General features: G+C 48.9%; 1 protein-coding gene and 1 non-coding gene across 3 annotated transcripts in view; one reads left to right on the top strand and one right to left on the bottom strand.

Annotated features, from left to right (window-relative positions):
• Positions 1–18,756, top strand: part of MCU (mitochondrial calcium uniporter) — a 398,794-nt gene that overhangs the window by 297,926 nt on the left and 82,112 nt on the right. The window lies entirely within an intron of this gene.
• On the bottom strand, positions 2,924–3,085 carry LOC144116548 (U1 spliceosomal RNA). The gene has a single exon (XR_013311880.1). It is a non-coding gene; the product is annotated as a U1 spliceosomal RNA (small nuclear RNA).

Here is an 18,756-nt window from a genome sequence, read left to right as displayed (position 1 = left end):
GGGCCAACACAAATCTAGTCTAGTTTTTCCACTTGATGCATACAAACTGAAATGGCTTTCATAATGCATTGCAACTGCAAGGGACTTTTAGGCAAGTTAAGCGACATAAAAGAAATCTTTTCTTCGCTGTCTCCGGTCGCCATTTGCACACAAGAAACGAACCTTGGTCGCCAGCACAGAAATGTTCTTAAGAAGTATACTGTTTTCCGCCGCTGCCGAGAGCAGGCGAGCAGGCTTTCGGGCGGAAGCGCCATTATTATACAAAGTGGAGTCGCAGCTCGTGAAGTACAACTTAAACTAGATTAGAGGCTGTAGCAGCCACGCTACTTACATACAAAACCATAAAAGTCTGCTCCGTATACATCGATCCACATATGAAACTAACTCACATTCATTTGGAAAACTTTGTTGAGCAACTTCCAGAGCCCTATCTGCTTGTTGGAGACTTCAACGCACATTCCTCTTTTGGGGGAAGTGAGGAAACAGGTACCAGAGGTCAGACAATAGAGGATTATATTCTCTGTAGTAATGTTTGCTTGCTGAACTCTGGTAAACCCACATAGTGCTCCCCAACCTGAGGAAAAATGAGCTGCTGAGATTTGTCTTTTACTTCACCATCAGTATTTAACGACTTTGGATGGGACATTTCAGACATTCCATATGGTAGTGATCATCTCCCTGTCATAATAAGCTTGTCATCCTCGCCAACTGTCATCCCGACGAAACTATAGGGCGTTGGAAGCTACATTTATCTGGCAGGGAATTGTCTAGAGAAAAGGCCTGTTTAGAGAATATTGCTTTAGAAAATCTCAGCATAGACGAAATAAATTAAACATTCACAGCATGCATCCTCACTGCCGCACACCTATCAATCACAAAATCCCCAGGAGTGGTCGGTCAGAACCACAAAGTGTGGCGAATGCAGGGAGGCAAAAGAAGCGACAAAATAAAATTTGAGGAGTGTTTAGCAGACACCCAACACAAGAGAACCTTATGCTTTTCAAAAAGGCGAGAGCACAAGCACGGTATATTCGGCGCAATGCCGGGAAAACATCCTGGAAAGTTTGTGTTTTCTATATACAGTTTAACATAAAAAAAAAATGTGGGAACAAGTACGAAAACTAAATGGCAGCTACTCACCTTTCACAGTTCCTCTTTTTAACACACCTTATACACAAACAAGGATAAGAGAACAGGCAGACATATTGGGGGACCACTTCCCTGCGGTTTCAAGTTCTTCGCACTATAGCCAGTCATTTTTAAAATACAAAAATACAGCCGAAAAACAAAGACTCCCAACAAGTGGAGGTGCAAATGAAAAATACAATAGTCTTCTTATACTTCATGAAACCAATACTATACTGTTTGCTTTCCAGAAAACTGCAGGCTCCAGGACCCGACCAAATACACTATGAAATGCTTGCCCATCTTTCCAAGCCTGCTGTAGAGGCACTTTTGAATTTTTTCAACAAAATATTCATACAAGGAAACATACCTCAATGCACGTTAGATCCCCAGGTGGTCGAAATTATTCCGGAGCCCTCCACTACGACACCTCTCTCTTCCTTTCTTCTTTCACTCCCTCCTTTACCCTTCCCTTAGGGCGCGGTTCAGGTGTCCAACGATATATGAGACAGATACTGCGCCATTTCCTTTCCCCCAAAACCAATTATTATTATTATTATTATTATTATTATTATTATTATTATTATTATTATTATTATTATTATTATTATTATTATTATTATTATTATTATTAAACATACCTGAGGAGTGGAAAAATGTCATTATAGTACCACTCCTGAAGCCTGGAAAACCGCCAAGTCCCCCAGTAGCAATAGGCCATTAGCCCTTACTAGTTGTCTCTCTAAATCATTTGAAAGTGTTGTGAACATTAGGCTGATGTTTGTTCTGCAATCGCTTGAACTTCTCGACGTCCACCAGTGTGGATTTAAAAAGTGTTGTTTGACAACTGACAATCTCGTCCGCCTCGAAAATACAATTAGAGAATCATTCATACATAAACAACACTGTCTAGCAGTATTCTTTGATATGGAAAAGGCTTATGATACCAGCTGCAGGTTTGGGATTCTTCGCGACCTAGCGGACATCTGGATCCGTGGAGGGATGATAATAATTGGTTTTTGGGGAAAGGAAATGGCGCAGTATCTGTCTCATATATCATTGGACGCCTGAACCGCGCCGTAAGGGAAGGGATAAAGGAGGGAGTGAAAGAAGAAAGGAAGAAGGAGGTGCCGTAGTGGAGGGCTCCGGAATAATTTCGACCGCCTGGGGATCTTTAACGTGCACTGACATCGCACAGCACACGGGCGCCTTAGCGTTTTTCCTCCATAAAAACGCAGCCACCGCGGTCGGGTTTGAACCCGGGAACTTCGGATCAGTAGTCGAGCGCCCTAACCACTGAGCCACCGCGGCGGGTATAGCTCGTCTCTGGTTGTAGCTTCGGTGATGTTTGCAACTGTATTATTGCTCGTTGTATGCGGGGATATGGAACCAATCCGGTTTCAAACGGCGCGCAACCTGCAGATAACTTCAGAATGCCAAATTGAGAAAGAAATTGGTTTGGAAAGGAAATTGCGCAATGTGAGACAGGCGTAATTTCCTTTCCTTAAAACCGACTTTCATTTCACTTTCTATCACTTACGCGCGGTTCGGGTGTCCACTGAGATATGTGAGACTAGCGTAATTTCCTTCCCTTAAATTGTCCAACGGGCAAGGCGTCGCGCCGAACGGGCGATGGGATTCCGCGGACCCCTTGGTAACGCCTCAACGCATGGGACTTATAGAAGGGGCACCTTCATTGCAGACCTTGTATAATTTACTACGCATTGTTGCAGTTCTGTTAGTTCGACAACCACGACTACTACGCACAGGCAGTTATTTCTGATTTTTGCATTTCATCACGGGGGCCACACAGGCGCGCAGCCCCCACTACCAAAAATTTAGTGCTCCACTTGCCTCAATCGAAGCGTGGCAGGGGTCAACGCAGGCGCAGTGCAATGCCCGCGCCTCGCCCTGGAGGGTCCCCCTTCCTGACCGGGGACGCCTCCGCACGTGTTAGTGTGCCGGAAATCTGGAAGGTCTGGCGAAGCCATTCTATGCGACAGCATACAGTGGACAGGAATTATTGTGTTTTGAGTAAATTATAAATCGAACAACATTGATGCAAAACGCTAATTTCGAGCATTTCAGCTTTTATTAGTTACTTCGCGCGAGACCTTTAGTTGAGTTATTGTGCTGCTTAATTGAGAACGAAGTTGTTTAAACTTGAAACGCTAAAGCGCCCGTGTGCTGTGCGATGTCAGTGCACGTTAAAGATTCCCAGGTGGTCGAAATTATTCCGGAGCCCTCCATTACGGTACCTCTCTCTTCCTTTCTTCTTTCACTCCCTGCTTTTGCCCTTCCCTTACGGCGCAATGCAGGTGTCCGCCGATATGTGAGACAGATACTGCGCCATTTCCTTTCCTCAAAAACCAATTTCACAAACATGCACTGTACTGAAGGAAACACGTAGCGCGCTCTAGGGTGGCTCATAGTGATATGGGGGGGGGGGGGGGGGAAGTCGCGCACTGGCATTAATCGATATTAGCCATACGTTTGGATAATGTGTGGTAGGTGATCCACAGTTATTGGATGTCCCGGTAGCCACGGATTGTGAGCAGGTGGAGCGGGCTGTCGGCGTTGCTGGCCAGGCCGGTTGCCGAAAACTTTCCATTGTTGTTGTTGTCCTCATACTATGGCACATGCCCACATAGTGGGATTGGTCAAGAATTGGGGGGGGGGGGGGCACAGAGAGTTTTTGAGGTAAATAATTCCTGCACAGTTGGGCGCGCGAGCGCCCAACTGCAGGCACAAATAAAGTTTGCTCGAATCCAATCCAATGCACGAAATTAAAATGAATGGTGAGGACGGAAGAAGTAAACAAAAAGGAACAACGAAATGAAACGGGAAATGCATAACGCACGCAGGAGATCGCGACTGATGTTTATAGCTGAGTAGTTAAATGATAATGATAATTGTGAGAATAAAAATAATACTGAAAAAAAAATAACAAGGTAGCCGTCTTGATTCTATTAAAAAATTTTGCACGGCAGTAAAAACAGACTTGTGGCTGTACCCAAGTATGGTGGCTCCAAACGACAAGAAGACTGGGCTGCTCAAAGAAAGGCCAAGCTGTTGTAGAGGTTTCTCTAAAAACCGTCTCCGCATCACGGTGTACCGGCGACAAAACAACAAAAAATGGTCTATGGTTTCGTGCTCACCACAAAATACGCAGATGGGATTAAGCTCCAACCCATACCTGTGCAAATAAAAATTTAAAGGTCGGATGCGGCAGCGGAGCCTTGGTAGAGATATCTTGTAGGCTTAACGCCTCAGGAGCGAAGGAAACGAGACCACTGCTACGAGCCGACACCAGAACAGAACAGTCAGCCGTGGCTGCACAAGCCACGACCAGGTGCCATCTCTATTTTCTTCGCAGGGTGGCGCGCGCTAGCCGGGTTGTCGGCGCCGCCCAAGAGAGAGGGTGCTACAGGGCCCCCCGCCTAGACTGGAAGTCGAAACGGACGGTGGACCGGCGATGGCAGTCGAGCACTATGTCAGGCGGCGCTGGGAGTCGTTCCAGGGCAGTCTCCATGTAAGCCGGTTTAAGGCGGTCTAGACTAACGGTCTCTTCGCGGCCGTTTTGGAGGATGGTGGCGGTTTTCGGGGTGCGGCGGAGAACGCGGAAAGGTCCGTCGTAAGCCGGTGTGAGTGGAGCTCGGACAGCGTCGCGGCGCACAAAAACGTGGGTTGAAGTGGTCAGGTCGGGGTGTACGAAAATGGTATGGTGGCGGGACGGACGTGGGGGAGTAGGCGGAGGTCTTTAACGCAGTCCAGCAGGCGTTGGAGGAATTCTTGGGGCTGGGCTGGAAGCTGCTGGGATGTAAAGAAGTCGCCTGGAAGACGCAAAGCACTTCCATACACGAGCTCTGCAGCTGAGCACTGTAAGTCTTCTCGGATGACGGCCCTTAGACAAGCAGCACAAGGGGCAAGGAGTCGACCCAGGAGGCGCAATTGAGGCGGGCAGCGAGGGCGGCCTTCAATTGGCGGTGAAGGCGTTCCACCATCCCGTTAGCACACGGGTGATATGCAGTGGTACGGCAATGCCTCGCGCCGAGAATATTATTAAGGGAAGCAAACAGGGAGGACTCGAACTGGCGTCCACGGTCGGTTGTCACAGTGCCAGGACAACCAAATCGAGATACCCACGCAGAAATGAAGGCGCGCGAAACAGTCTCTGCGGTGATGTCAGGAATGGGGACTGCCTCCGGCCAGCGAGTGAAGCGGTCGACTATGGTCAAGATATAGCGGTAGCCTCGAGAGATGGGTAGAGGGCCCACAATGTCGAGATGAACATGGTCGAAACGATGGCCAGTGGGTAGAAAGGCTTGGGAAGGTGTCTTGGTATGCCGACAGATCTTGGTCGACTGACAGGGTAGGCACCGGCGCGTCCAAGCACGCACATCAGCGTTGATTCCGGGCCAAACATAGCGCTGGGTGAGAAGGCGCTGAGTAGCCCGAATGCCTGGATGGCATATGTCATGGAGAGAATGGAAGATAGGGCGACGTAGTGAAGCCGGAACAAAAGGGCGAGGAAAGTCCGTTGAAACATCGCACCACAAGGGCTCAAGCGAGCAAGGATGGGGCACAAGCCGTAATCGGAGAGAACGAGGGTTCGCTCGAAAAGCGGCGAGCTCATCGTCATTCTGCTGGGCAGAAGAGAATGCGGCCCAGTCGACGGTTGAAGATGGAGCGTCTACCGCGACTATACGAGAGAGGGCGTCAGCGGCGGTGTTGGCTGCACCTTTCACATGTCGGATGTCGGTAGTAAACTCCGAGATATAAGCGAGCTGACGGAGTTCACGTGACACGTACTTCGATGAGTTGGTCCGGAACACATATGCCAGCGGTTTATGATCGGTTAGCACGTTAAACTTGCATCCTTCTACAAAATGCCGAAAGTGCTGGATAGCGGAGTAGATGGCTAGGAGCTCTCGACTGAAGACGCTGTAGCGGGTCTCAGCAGGAAGTAGCTTCCGAGAGTAAAAAGACAATGGTCTCCACTCGGAGTTAATGTACTGCTGCAAGACGGCTCCGATGGCCACGCTGGAGGCATCCACCATCAATCTCGTAGGGACGTCTTTGCGCGGATGGACTAGAAGCACGGCGTTAGCGACTGCTTGCTTCGCAGCAGTAAAGGCGGCCTGGGCTTCTGATGACCAAGAGAATGCGGAGGACGGGCCAGCGGTTGACCGGAGGAGGTCGGTGAGCGGGCGAAGTAGCTCTGCACAGTGCGGGATAAAGCGGCGGGAGAAATTCACCAGCCCCAGGAATTGTCGCAATAGGCGCAGGGTTGTGGGCAGGGGAAAATTCTCGATGATCTGGACGTGGGACGCGAGAGGGCGGATACCCACTGAGGATATGTGATGACCCAAAAACTCGAGCTCAGAAGCACCGAAAACACACTTGGAGGCATTCACAACCAGGCCGTAGTGCTGTAGACGCTTGAACAAAGCACGTAGGTCTTGCTCATGATCATGAGGTGTAGGGCTGGCGATGAGGACATCGTCAAGGTACGCGAATACACTCGGTAGGCCCCGCGTGACCTCAGCCATGAACCGCTGGAAGGTTTGAGCCGAATTGCGTAGTCCAAAAGGCATCCGGACGTACTCAAACAAACCAAAGGGCGTCGTGATGGCGGTCTTAGGTATGTCGGCGGGTTTAGTGGGAATTTGGTGCTACGCCTTAACCAGGTCAACTTTGATAAAAATGGCGCAGCCGGCGAGGCGCGATGTAAAGTCCTGGATGTGGGGCAGCGGATAGCTGTCGTGGACAGTGTTGGCATTCAACGCCCGATAGTCGCCGCAGGGACGCCAGTCACCGGGATCACGCTTGGGCACTAGATGCAGCGGAGACGCCCACGCGCTCGACGACGGGCGTATAATGCCGAGCTCCAGCATGTGGTCAAACTCACGTTTGGCGATAGCTAGACGGTCTCCAAACAAGCGGCGCGGTCGAGCAGCTGCGGTTGGACCCCGGGTGACAATGTGGTGTGTCACAATATGTTTAGGCGCCTGAGTGAGGTTGCATGGCTTAGTGAGCTCCGGGAAATCCGCCAACACTTTTTCGAACGGAGAGGAAGGTATCGGCGTGCGAATGCCCATGGGAGCAAGGTCGGACGAGACTCCCGAGATGGAGAGATGAGTCAGACCGTCGGTAAGGCGACGATGCCGCACGCTGACGTCTAAGTCGAAGTAGGAGAGGAAGTCTGAGCCGATGATCGGGCGAACCACGTCTGCGATGACGAAGACCCATCGAAAAGTGCGGCGTAGGCCGAAGTCGAGGGTGAGAGATCGTAGCCCATACGTGGGTATAGACGAGGCGTTGGCAGCACGGAGCGACAGTCCTGATGGCTTGGAACGATCTGCCTTAGTCGGTGGAACCACGCTGATTTCCGCGCCCGTGTCGATAAGAAACCTGGTGCCGGAGAACTTGTCAGTGACCATGAACAGGCGGCTCGAATGACTGGGGGAACCACACGCCGCCGTTAGTGATCCCGGCGGGCGTTTCCCGGCCACGAACAGGGCGGTGTACACTTCGTGGCCCGGTGGCGAAAACGGTGGTACCAGCAGAGAGATTTATGGCTGGGACTCCGAGCTTGACGTGAGCGCGAAAGAGCGCGATGATCAAGACGAGACGGACGGGTCTCTAGAGGTCGGCTCCGGAGTGCGGCGACTGAGGCGGCAAGCTCCTCGAGACGGGCCTCAAGGCGCGAAATCGCTGGGTCTCTTGGCGGCAAAACAGCAGTGACGGACGGGGAGGTGGCCTCATGAACGTTATCTGCGAGCTCAGCCAGGCGGTAGAGGGTGACGTCACCGGCCGCCGCAAGGACGAGGCGGATGGGCTGGGGAAGGCGTTGGAGGAAAAGCTCTCGAAGCAACGCTGAGTGGTTGGGGATGTCGCGCTCCCCGAGAAGCTGTTGCATGCGGCGCAGAAGCTGGGTGGGGCGCCGGTCGCCAAGGTCTTCCCCGGTAAGGAGCTGCTGGAGGCGGGTGCGGTCCGACGGCATAAATCTCTCCAGCACCTTGGTTTTCAGGTGCTGATATGGTGTAGCACCCATGGGGGCGGAGAGAACGTCGGAGAGCTCACCGGCAACGTCAGGAGGCAGGGTTGAGGCAACATGGTAGTAGCGCGTCGTCTCCGACGTGATGTGGGCTAGGCAAAATTGCGCCTCAACCTGGTGGAACCAAACTTGCGGGTTCTGGGGCCAGAAAGGTGGAAGGCGAACCTGCAGCGACGAGACGTCCTACGGACGCGAATCCTGCTGCGTGGATGTTGCGGGATCGGTCATGGCTCGTCCTAGGTCACCAATGTAGGCTTAACGCCTCAGGAGCGAAGGAAACGAGACCACTGCTACGAGCCGACACCAGAACAGAACAGCCAGCCGTGGCTGCACGAGCCACGACCAGGTGCCGTCTTTATTCTTTTCGCAGGGTGGCGCGCGCTAGCCGGGTTGTCGGCGCCGCCCAAGAAAGGGTGCTATAATCTCAACCTGCCGTGAATGGCATGATTGCCTGCTCCACGAATACCTCAGGTGCAGGAAATCATCGGATCTTAAAAGAAATCCAGCTGTCATTCTTAACAAATTTTGTCGCCGGCACCTCGCTGCTGTAATGTGCGCTGTAGCCGGAACGATAGTTAGCACGGGGCCATTGAGGGACGCCTTTGCCAGGCAGTCCGCAACATCATTGGCTGTCACACCGCTATGACCTGGCACCCATATCATGTGAACAAGTGCGGAGGGAGTAATGAATTGAAGGTGTTTAGGATTGGCGAATCTACAGCCGAAGGAAGGGACGAACACAAAGAAATAGTTTGTAATGACAGCCACTGAAGAGAAAGCTGGCTCTAGCTTGCGAAGAGCAAGCACCACCGCCAGAAACTCCGCTTGGAAAAATGGGGTGTAGCCGGGAAGGCGAACAGAAAAAGACCAGTCTAGAAACGGGCAATATAATCCCGCCCCTGCATTTTCATCGCATTGGGAGGCGTCTGTAGCTATCGTTAAGGTAATAGGTAGGCTTTATAAATGGTCTTCTAATAATCCATTTAAAATTTGGTGTGGTAAATGCTTAGCGTTTTTCGGGGAAATGTCATCACAGACAATTTCTATAGAGCACCCACTGTTTTTCGTCGGAAGGATGGTATACAAAAGAACATTTAAAGGTTCAAGCAAATTCTGTACCATAACTACCTGCGGGGGTATGCAATCTAGGCCAGTGGACTCCGAAAAAGGAAGTCGGCTGGCAACTAAAAACAGACAGGGAGCGGTGTAAATCTGAATAATGTATACTTAGGTACGTCTGAATAGTTAGGAGTTGAAATGTAGATGATAAAGGAGGACTACGGCCTTAAAGATAAAGCACGTTATTGGCCACACATATGGGGAGGCCAAGGCACAACCGAAGCGCTTCCCGCTCCAAAAGAACGAGCGGGCGAATTTTGTAAGCAGCCGTACCAGAAAAGAGCACAGATCCAAATTCTAAAATTGGTCGGACATACAAAACATAAAGCAGCAAAACTGCATCTCTCCGCATTCCAGACCGGGGATTACTTAATCTACGCAACATGCCCACAGCGCGAGCCCCTTTCGCTGCGACATGGCCAATGTCGGAGCGCCATGTGAGGCTGTCATCACAAATGACACGAAGATATTTTAATGACTTAACTTGAATATTTTGTCGCTGGTAGCTGAGAGACAGATGAACAGGATCTTTCATTTGAAAAACAAGTACAGCGCACTTGTTTACATTTAAGGTGAGACGTAAGTCACACAACCAACCTTCAAGCAAATTCAGGTACGATTGCAGGCGCACATAGAGAGATTGAATGTCAGCTGCAGCAGTGAAAAATGCAATGTCGTCCGCATAGACGAACGTGCGAATGTTTTGATGGCTGGGAATAGAGCTCATTAGAATATTAAAGAGCACAGGCGGCAAGACTGCCCTTGTGGAACAGCTCTGGGTTGTTTATATCTTCCGGAGTTCACACCATTTAGGATACAAAAAAAAACTGTCTGTTTCCAAGGAACGCAGATATTCACGCAAGTAAGTAATTCGGAAACTGCAGAGTAGATAATCTTTGCAATAATATGTAGTGTTCTACGCTGTCATAAGCTGTGGCTACATCTAATGTCACCAACGCAGCTTGCTTTTTTTGGTGTCGTGCAAGACGAATGTGACTCTCAAGATCGGTGTGAGCATTCCATATGGAACATTTTTGACGGAAACCAATTTGACAGAGACTAAGGATATTATTACGGTCCACAAAGTCCGAAACATGTAGGAGCATGACTCTTTCAATTAACTCAACCACGTTTGATGTCAATGAAATGGGTCTAATATTATCCAGAGAATAGCCACCACCATTGTTTTTAGGTAAAGGGATCACTTTTGCGACTTTCCACTCAGGAGGAATCCATACATGTTTGATTGAAAAATTAACCAGCTGCAATAAGGATGTAGGGGACTCCTCAAAGAGGATCCTTAACATTTTTGATGTTACTCTATAAGGGCCAGGAGCAGCAGTTGGTAACCTCAACACTATCGGGGAAAGCTCGGGAAGGGTAATGGGGGGGACATGCTGAAACTGGTCCACTGACGCCACAAACGCGGAGCGCAAACGAAGTACAGAGGCGAAACGCTGCTCTAATCCTTTGGCAATTGTTTCAACTGTTTCTATTGCTTCTTGCGGGGTCAAAACACATGAGGGTGCATTTTCTGAAACAGGGAACTCTTCCCGCGATCTTAAGAATCCGAAAAGTGCGCGACGATTTCCTGATTTTGATAGGAAATCAAAATGCTCGGATTCATGATTTTCTTTCGCTTGTGAGACTGTGCGTTTAAAAGTAGCCGCAATGAACTTATAATCATGCCAATTTTTTTTTTGGCACTGATTTTGTAGGAGCTTCTTCCATGCAGCCTTTCTGGGTCTGTAATCCCGCGAGCAATCTGCATTCCACCATCTATCTAGATGAAGTGTTTCCTCTTGATGTACGTACCAAAAATTCGGACATCTTTCGGCATTCCTCAGTGGCCAAGCATATGCCTTTTGCTGTATGTTCTTCATCAGAATTAACCGCTGAAGCAAGAGTGGAGCGCGAAGAGGACAGAAACTCGTCATAGTTTATATATGACTTCAGCTGAGAGCACGCCGGAGTTAAGCGGCAATTAACACCATAAACGATAGGTATGTGATCACTAGATGTTCCACAATCCACAGTCGACCAATTGAGTACAGGAACACTAGGGCTGGTGAAAGTTAAATCTAACACAGATCGAATTTGTGCGCGGAGAATTGTGGCCGAACCTGAATTCATAAACGAAAGGTTGTTATCAGTAAACCAATCCCAACGGCGCTTACCACAGAAATCTGTCCTAAAGCCCCACGACACATGATGAGAATTAAAGTCACCGGCCAAGAGAATTAACTTCTGACAATTAAGGAGCAGGAGATGTAGCAGCCTGGTATCGAGCAGGAGATCTAGCAGCCTGGTATCGCGCAGGAGATCTAGCAGCCTGGTTTCCTGCTGTGACTCTCCCGTTCTTTATGACTTTGGAGTGACCGGATGAATAATCAAGCAACGCTTTTTTGGCCCTAGGGTGGTATGCCCAACAAACATGTTTGGGGCGAAAATGCAGACAGATCTAGGAACTGGAGCCTTCCATCTCTTGGTACTTCTACTGTGAAATTGAGACCAGGGCCGCACTCCTTAAAAAGTTTTAGCACATTGACATTGACATTTTAGCACATTGACATAGCACATTGTTCCTAACCAAATCATTGGGATTCACGGGGTAACTTGTGGTGTTCATGACGTTTGTTTGTTTTTTGTTCTTGTTGGTTTCACTATTTATTCGAGCATTGTCTGGAATAAACCTTCAGTTGTGAGTAGCGCTCGTCTTTGTTTGTCTCGCTTGTCCTCGTTTTTCCGCGCCAACTTCTTAGCTGGGCAGCGCGCTCGGTTTTCTTCGCTGCTTTTGGCAGTTTACGCGCCGTCGAGTACAGCCGCTTCTTTTTGAAGCGAAAAGCTCCACTACGCCAGCTTTTCGAGCCGTCAGCGGGACTGCAAATCTGACCTTGAATTTAGCTAGAGGTCAGCAGGGCCGCAAGTTTGTCCTTGAATGCAGCTAGAGGTGAAACCATGAGCATAACTGGTGGTAGTCAGGTTCGATGCATGACGTCAGCTACAGCAGCGACACCAGCGGCTGTTACACCAACTATCTCGACTTTGGCATCGCTTGCGCAGGTCATGAAAGCGGGTTTTGCATAAAACGCTGGACCCGCAGCGGTTGCTTAGTGGTTATTGCGCTCGGCTACTGATCCGGAGTTTCCGGGTTCGAACCCGACCGCGGTGGCTGCGTTTTTACGGAGGAAAAACGCTAAGGCGCCCGTGTAATAATAATTGTTTTTTGGGGGGAAAGGAAATGGCGCAGTATCTGTCTCATATATCTTTGGACACCTGAACCACGCCGTGAGGGAAGGGATAAAGGAGGGAGTGAAAGAAGAAAGGAAGAATAGGTGCCGTAGTGGAGGGCTCCGGAATAATTTCGACCACCTGGGGATCTTTAACGTGCACTGACATCGCACAGCACACGGGCGCCTTAGCGTTTTTCCTCCATAAAAACGCAGCCGCCGCGGTCGGGTTCGAACCCGGGAACTCCGGATCAGTAGTCGAGCGCCCTAACCACTGAGCCACCGCGGCGGGGGGGCCGTGTGCTGTGTGGTTTCAGCGCACGTTAAGGATCCCCAGGGGGTCGAAACTATTCCGGAGCCCTCCATTACGGCACCTCTTTCTTCCTTTCTTCTTTCACTCCCTCCTTCTTCCCTTCCCTTACGGTGCAATTCAGGTGTCCGACGATATGTGAGACAGATACTGCGCCATTTCCTTTTCCCAAAAAGCAACTATTATTATTATTATTATTATTAAAACACTGGTGCACTTTGATGCGTTCAGTGGGACGCTAGGTGTGATCGATGCGACGCCTGCCGTGGAGAGCGGCAGATGTGCTCTCCGTCACCGCGTCGCGGAGATCAGGAAAGGAGGCATCCCAGGTGTGCTGCCTACTCCCTCCGTGACGTCACACACCTTGACCGAGCGGAGCGGGAAGGCGTCTGCTGGAATCGCATGCGCAGGGCATCAGAGTGGGTTTTGCATAAAACGCCGGTGCACTTTGATGCGTTCAGCCTAACACTAGGTGTGTTCGATGCGACGCCTGCCTTGGAGGTCGCCAGTCGCTCGACCCCAAACGTAGCCAGGGAGATGCAGCTTTTCGCTTTCGGCCAGGGTTAACCAGAGCTTCACTACCAGCAATTTTTACGCGTATGCTGGACAAAACGCTCGGCGTCTTTCGCTGCTTTCGCTGTTTGGCGCCCCATAGCCATTGCCCTCTGTTCATTGGCCTCGCACAACACTTCACCGGTATGAACGATGACGAAGACGGCAGTGGCGAACACATTGAGTGATAGGCTTCAGCGATGGCAGTGGTCTACGGCTTTTGGGGACGAAGCTGCTCTGTTTCCGCGGGAGCTGGTTCGAATCCATTTCTAGGGGCTTTAGTACAGCGAAGTTTCTGTTCTGGTCGACGCCTTTCGCATGGAAAACTTAGGAATGTTTCGGATTAGGTCTGTGACATGTAAACTTTCATGTCCGGTTTCAGGTTCGGCGAGGCATCATTACAATGTTCACCTTAGCTTGCCAAGAATGATAGCTAAAAGCATTTCGAGCTTGTTGTCGAGCTTGCATTTCGAGCAATTGTCCCCGTTTACAAAAAAGGAAATCGTCTTTTGTTGCAAAACTATCGTCCCATATCATTGACTTCACCGTGCTGTAAACTAGTAGAGCATATAGTTGCACACTGTGTGAATGAATTTCTAGAAAAAAATTTGGTCATAAACGAATTCCAACACGGGTTCAGAAGGGGTTTCTCGACAGTAACACAACTGATTACGGTAATTAACTCATTCGCATCCTGTATAGATAGTAAGGGCCAAATTGATGCAATTTTTTTAGATTTCAGCAAGGCGTTCGACAAAGTTCCTCATGATAAATTAATTCTAAAAATGAAACATATTGGCATTCCTGAGATTTTCATAACTTGGATAACCGCATACTTAAAGGACCGCAGGCAGTTTGTTGAAGTTGGTGGACAATGTTCGGGCTCTCTTCCAGTTTCATCCGGTGTACCACACGGAAGTGTCTTGGGCCGTCTGCTTTTTCTTTTATATATTAATGACATTGTTCAAGTAATTAGCCCATCAGTGCATATTCGATTGTTCGGAGACGATTGTATATTATTTAAAGAAATTACTAGTAGGGATGACCAGAATGTTTTGAACAATGCTGTGAACAATGTTTTGAAATGGTGCGACCAATGGGGCATGGTTCCCAATGCTGACAAAAGTGTGTATCTTCCGATAACAAGAAAAAGCATACCACATAGTTACACATACAAATTAATTTCGTCCCCTCTTGAACAAGTATCTAACTACAAATACTTAGGCATAACTATAACTAGCAAATTAACGTGGAACTTGCATATCAATAACATTTGCTCTTCCGCATTTCGCAAATTGTGCTGCTTAAGACATAAACTGAAGAACGCGCCTCCTAACATCAAGCTACTTTGTTATTCTTCTATAATCAGACCAAAACTCGAATACGCATGCGTAGTGTGGGACCCGTATACTAAATCTAACATAGCCAATTTGGAACGAATACAGAGAAAGGCTGTTAGATTCATCTTTAATAAATATGCAAAGACTGACTCCGCCACCACATTGATGGAAATTAACCAAATTGAACGACTTGAACTCCGAAGAAAAAAGTTCAGGTTAGAGTTTCTTGCGCTTTTATTAGAGAACAAATTTGGTCTGGACCCCTCATTATACTTAAAGCCGTTATCTGCCAGACAAACTCGACATTACCACCCTAGTTTTCTAACCCCTATATTCGCCAAAACAGACACCTACAAGTTTTCATTTTTCCCACGAACCATAATAGATTGGAATCAAATAAACCAACCATTGCCCCATGAGGTCTAACCAATTAGTGCGATTTCTGTCTATTTTCCAGTGTTATTTCTTTCTTATTTCGCTCACTTGTACGCCCACCCTGCTTGGACTTAGTGTCCGCAGTATTTCATAAATGAAAATAAATAAAAGAACGTAAAAGCATGTAGAGTCGGGGTCAAAAGTCTCTGACCCCCTCCCCCTCCAAGTTCCGAACCGAGCCGCGCTGCATGCGGGCACTACCTGACGACCAGGACTGGGCACGATATGTCAAAAAAAGTATCTTCGATACCGATACTCGATACCCTTAAAAATTGTATTTCCGATGCCGATACACACACCGAAGCAAAACTGATTTCCGTAACAGATACTCGATATTGTTACTTCTGTCGCCGCGGTGGCTCAGTGGTTATGAGTTATGACGCTGGGTTGATGATCTGAAAGACGCGGGTTCGATCCCAGTCGTGGTGGTCGAATTTCGATGGAGGCGAAATTCTAGAGGCCCATGTACTGTGCGATGTCAGTGCACGTTAAAGAACCCCAAATGGCCGAAATTTCCCGAGCCCTTCGCTACGGCGTCCTTCATAGCCTGAGTCGCTTTGGAACGTTCAACCCCATAAAACTATATTGTACCTTCGATACTCGCGACATTTGCGAGTATCGAAATTCGATATTCGCGGTTTCGAAACCCAGTCGCGTCAATATTTATTTTATTTCTACATGGGCTGTTGCTATATTCTAGGTTTTGCAAAGTTCACCTTCAAGATCAAGGTTAGCACAATTTCGGTGAGCCGGTTAGACATCTTGAGATAGTTCTTTCGCGCTAAAAGCGACGCTACTACGCTTTGCCTCATTGTGAACAAGGCTCCCGTGGGGTAGTCGAAACGTCTTATCATCGCCTTTCTTTTGGTCGGCGCCATCTGCTATCGTCATGTGCCATCCCGACCAGACGGGATTCCGTCAGACCCTTGACTTGAAACATTTTCGGGACGTGAGGTTTGACGTCAAGAGCTCGGCCAGTGTCCAGCGAAATACGACTTTGTTGGTTCGACAGCGAGTTTCTTAACTAAGCAAACGGCTTCCGTGCCACGGAAAAGGGGAAGTGCAGCCGGCCCCACTACTCGACTGATGCACTAAATGCGCACGCCCTACTACGAGCCAGTCTCTGTATCGTGTCCGCCTGAAAACTGCTTTCTCCTCTCGCTATAGACTGCGTGTTACGGCGCCGCGATAGAGATGGCAACAAGCCACTTGTCCTGAACTGGCGCATGCATAGCTGCTCCCCACCGTCTCCCTTTTCTGCGCTGTACCCGCCGTGTTTACTGTGTGCCTATGGCGTGCAGCTTCCGAGCCCGAGACGGCGGACTCAAATCCCTGGCGCAGTGACCGCGCCTCAGTAGGACCCCGCATGGGGGCGTCTGCAGCTTGCAGGCGTTGGTGAGTGGCGACACCATGGGTTCCCGAGCATCCGCAGGGACATCCCCGCAAGGGGATGGTGGTGAACAGCGCATCACCACGGACCCGAGCAGCCGCGCCTAGCCGTGCGTGGCATCGCCGTGTCCGGTTAAAAGGGGTCCCTGGTGGTTGAGCCGATGCCGAGCGTTTGGACCTTTAAGGCCCCTCGGCGGAGGCAACACACCACTTTGGCCCCTGCTTCCTGTAGACGGCACCTCCGGCCTGGCCCGACCTGGGGAAATCGGCAGTCGCCCTTTCCTTTCCTCCTCTCCATCTTTTACTTTCCTTACAGATTTCATAGGCGGCTATGCTTAGCCTTGTGTGGGTAACTACCCTGAGTTACTTCATACTGGGTTATAGTTGTGGTGTACAGCTCGCGCGGGCAGGGCTTGTTAGCAAGTTCCTGTCCTGCCCCCTATTTGGGCTCCATGGTTGGTGGCTAGCATCGCGAACGAACTGGAAGTATGTTTGATGGCTCATTTTTTCCTTTCCGCTGATTGTCCTCTAGAAAGAGGGCGCACCGAAGTGGCTGCTGAATGCTTTGGCAGGAAAACAAATTTCCCGCGCTACCATGTAGTACATATTAAGACTGAAAAAACTGCTCGGCTTGTGTCACCTTCGCTCGTTTCAAGAACCCTATCTGACGGCATAGGGCAATGTTACAAAATCAAAAAGTTAGCTAGTGGAGACCTGCTTCTGGAAATTCTGTACAAGCATCAACGTGAGAAACCCTCAGATATTACGTCCCTTGGAGAATTTCCTTTAACAATCAGCCCACACCGATCACTCAACACTGTTCGTGGAGTAATTTCTGATGACCTAAAGTACCCAACTGAGACTGAACTACTGGAAGGATTGAAAAACCAATAAAACCAAAATGTTACTAATGTCTATAGGATCAAAATAAGACGTGACAACACGGAAACACCAACGAATTATATTGTCCTCGCCTTTGCCTCTAATACTTCCCGATTCAGTGGAAGTAGTCTATACAAAGCTCAAACTAAGACCATACATCCCCAATCCACGCCGATGCTACAAATGCCAGAGATACGGCCATGGTTCGCAGAGCTACCGAGGCAAACTGACCTGCGCTAAATGCGCTTCTCATGAGCATTCCGCTGAAAACTGATGTTGAACCTCACCTTTGCGTAAACTGTGAGGGTAGCCATCCGCCTTACTCACGGTCATGCCTAGCCTGGAAAAAAAGAAAAAGGAATAGTAACACTAAAAATCAAAGAAAACATATCATTCAGAGAAGCGCGGAAACGACTCTCATTGGGACGAAACCTAACCTACTCTGCTGTGGTGCAACAGGGCACAGCATCACAGCGGCCTTCGGCACCTGCACAGCTCACACACAGTGAGGCTGCAGCAGTGCCATCCGTGCCCCCAGTGGCCGCAGCTAGTTCTGCGCCCTGCCCAGACCAAGTACATTACCAAATGCTAGCCCATCTTTCTGAACCTGCCGTAGAAGCACTTCTAATTTTTTTAACAAAGTTTGGGTATCAGGAAAAATACCCAAAGCTTGGAAAGAAGCTATTATTGTACCGTTTCTTAAACCCGGGAAGCCATCAACCTCTCCTAGCAGTTATAGACCCATAGCCCTTACCAGTTGCCTCGCTAAGTCCTTTGAAAGTGTCCTAAATATAAGATTAAATTTTGTCCTTCAATCCTGTGAACTTCTCGACAGCCATCAGTGCGGTTTTAAAAAAAGGATGCTGCACTACAGATCACCTAGTCCGCCTTGAAAATACTGTCAGAGATGCGTTTATACACAAACAACACTGTATTACAGTCTTTTTTTACTTAGAAAAGGCATATGACACAACCTGGAGGTTTGGCATTCTTCAAAACTTTGCCGAGCTTGGCATCCGCGGCAGGATGTTAAATTGCGTAAAAAGACTTCTTCTCCCACCGCTTGTTTAATGTACGCCTATGGTCAGCCATTTCAAAGAATTTTATTCAGGAGAATGGAGTACCTCAAGGATGTATTTGAAGTACAACTCTCTTTGTCGTAAAAATGAATTAGGAAAATAATCCCAAGGTCCATTATGTATTCTGTCTATGTTGACGATCTTCAGATAGCAAGTTCATCCTCCAACGTATCCACATTCGAAAGACAAATACAGCTAACAGTAAATAAACTGGCAACATGGGCAGACAGGAATG

The sequence above is a fragment of the Amblyomma americanum genome, chromosome 1 (genome assembly GCF_052857255.1).
Source record: "Amblyomma americanum isolate KBUSLIRL-KWMA chromosome 1, ASM5285725v1, whole genome shotgun sequence".
In the NCBI taxonomy this organism is placed as follows: Eukaryota; Metazoa; Arthropoda; class Arachnida; order Ixodida; family Ixodidae; genus Amblyomma; species Amblyomma americanum.
The sequence above is the reverse complement of the archived record's forward strand: the minus strand, read 5'-3'. Positions and strand labels throughout refer to the sequence as shown.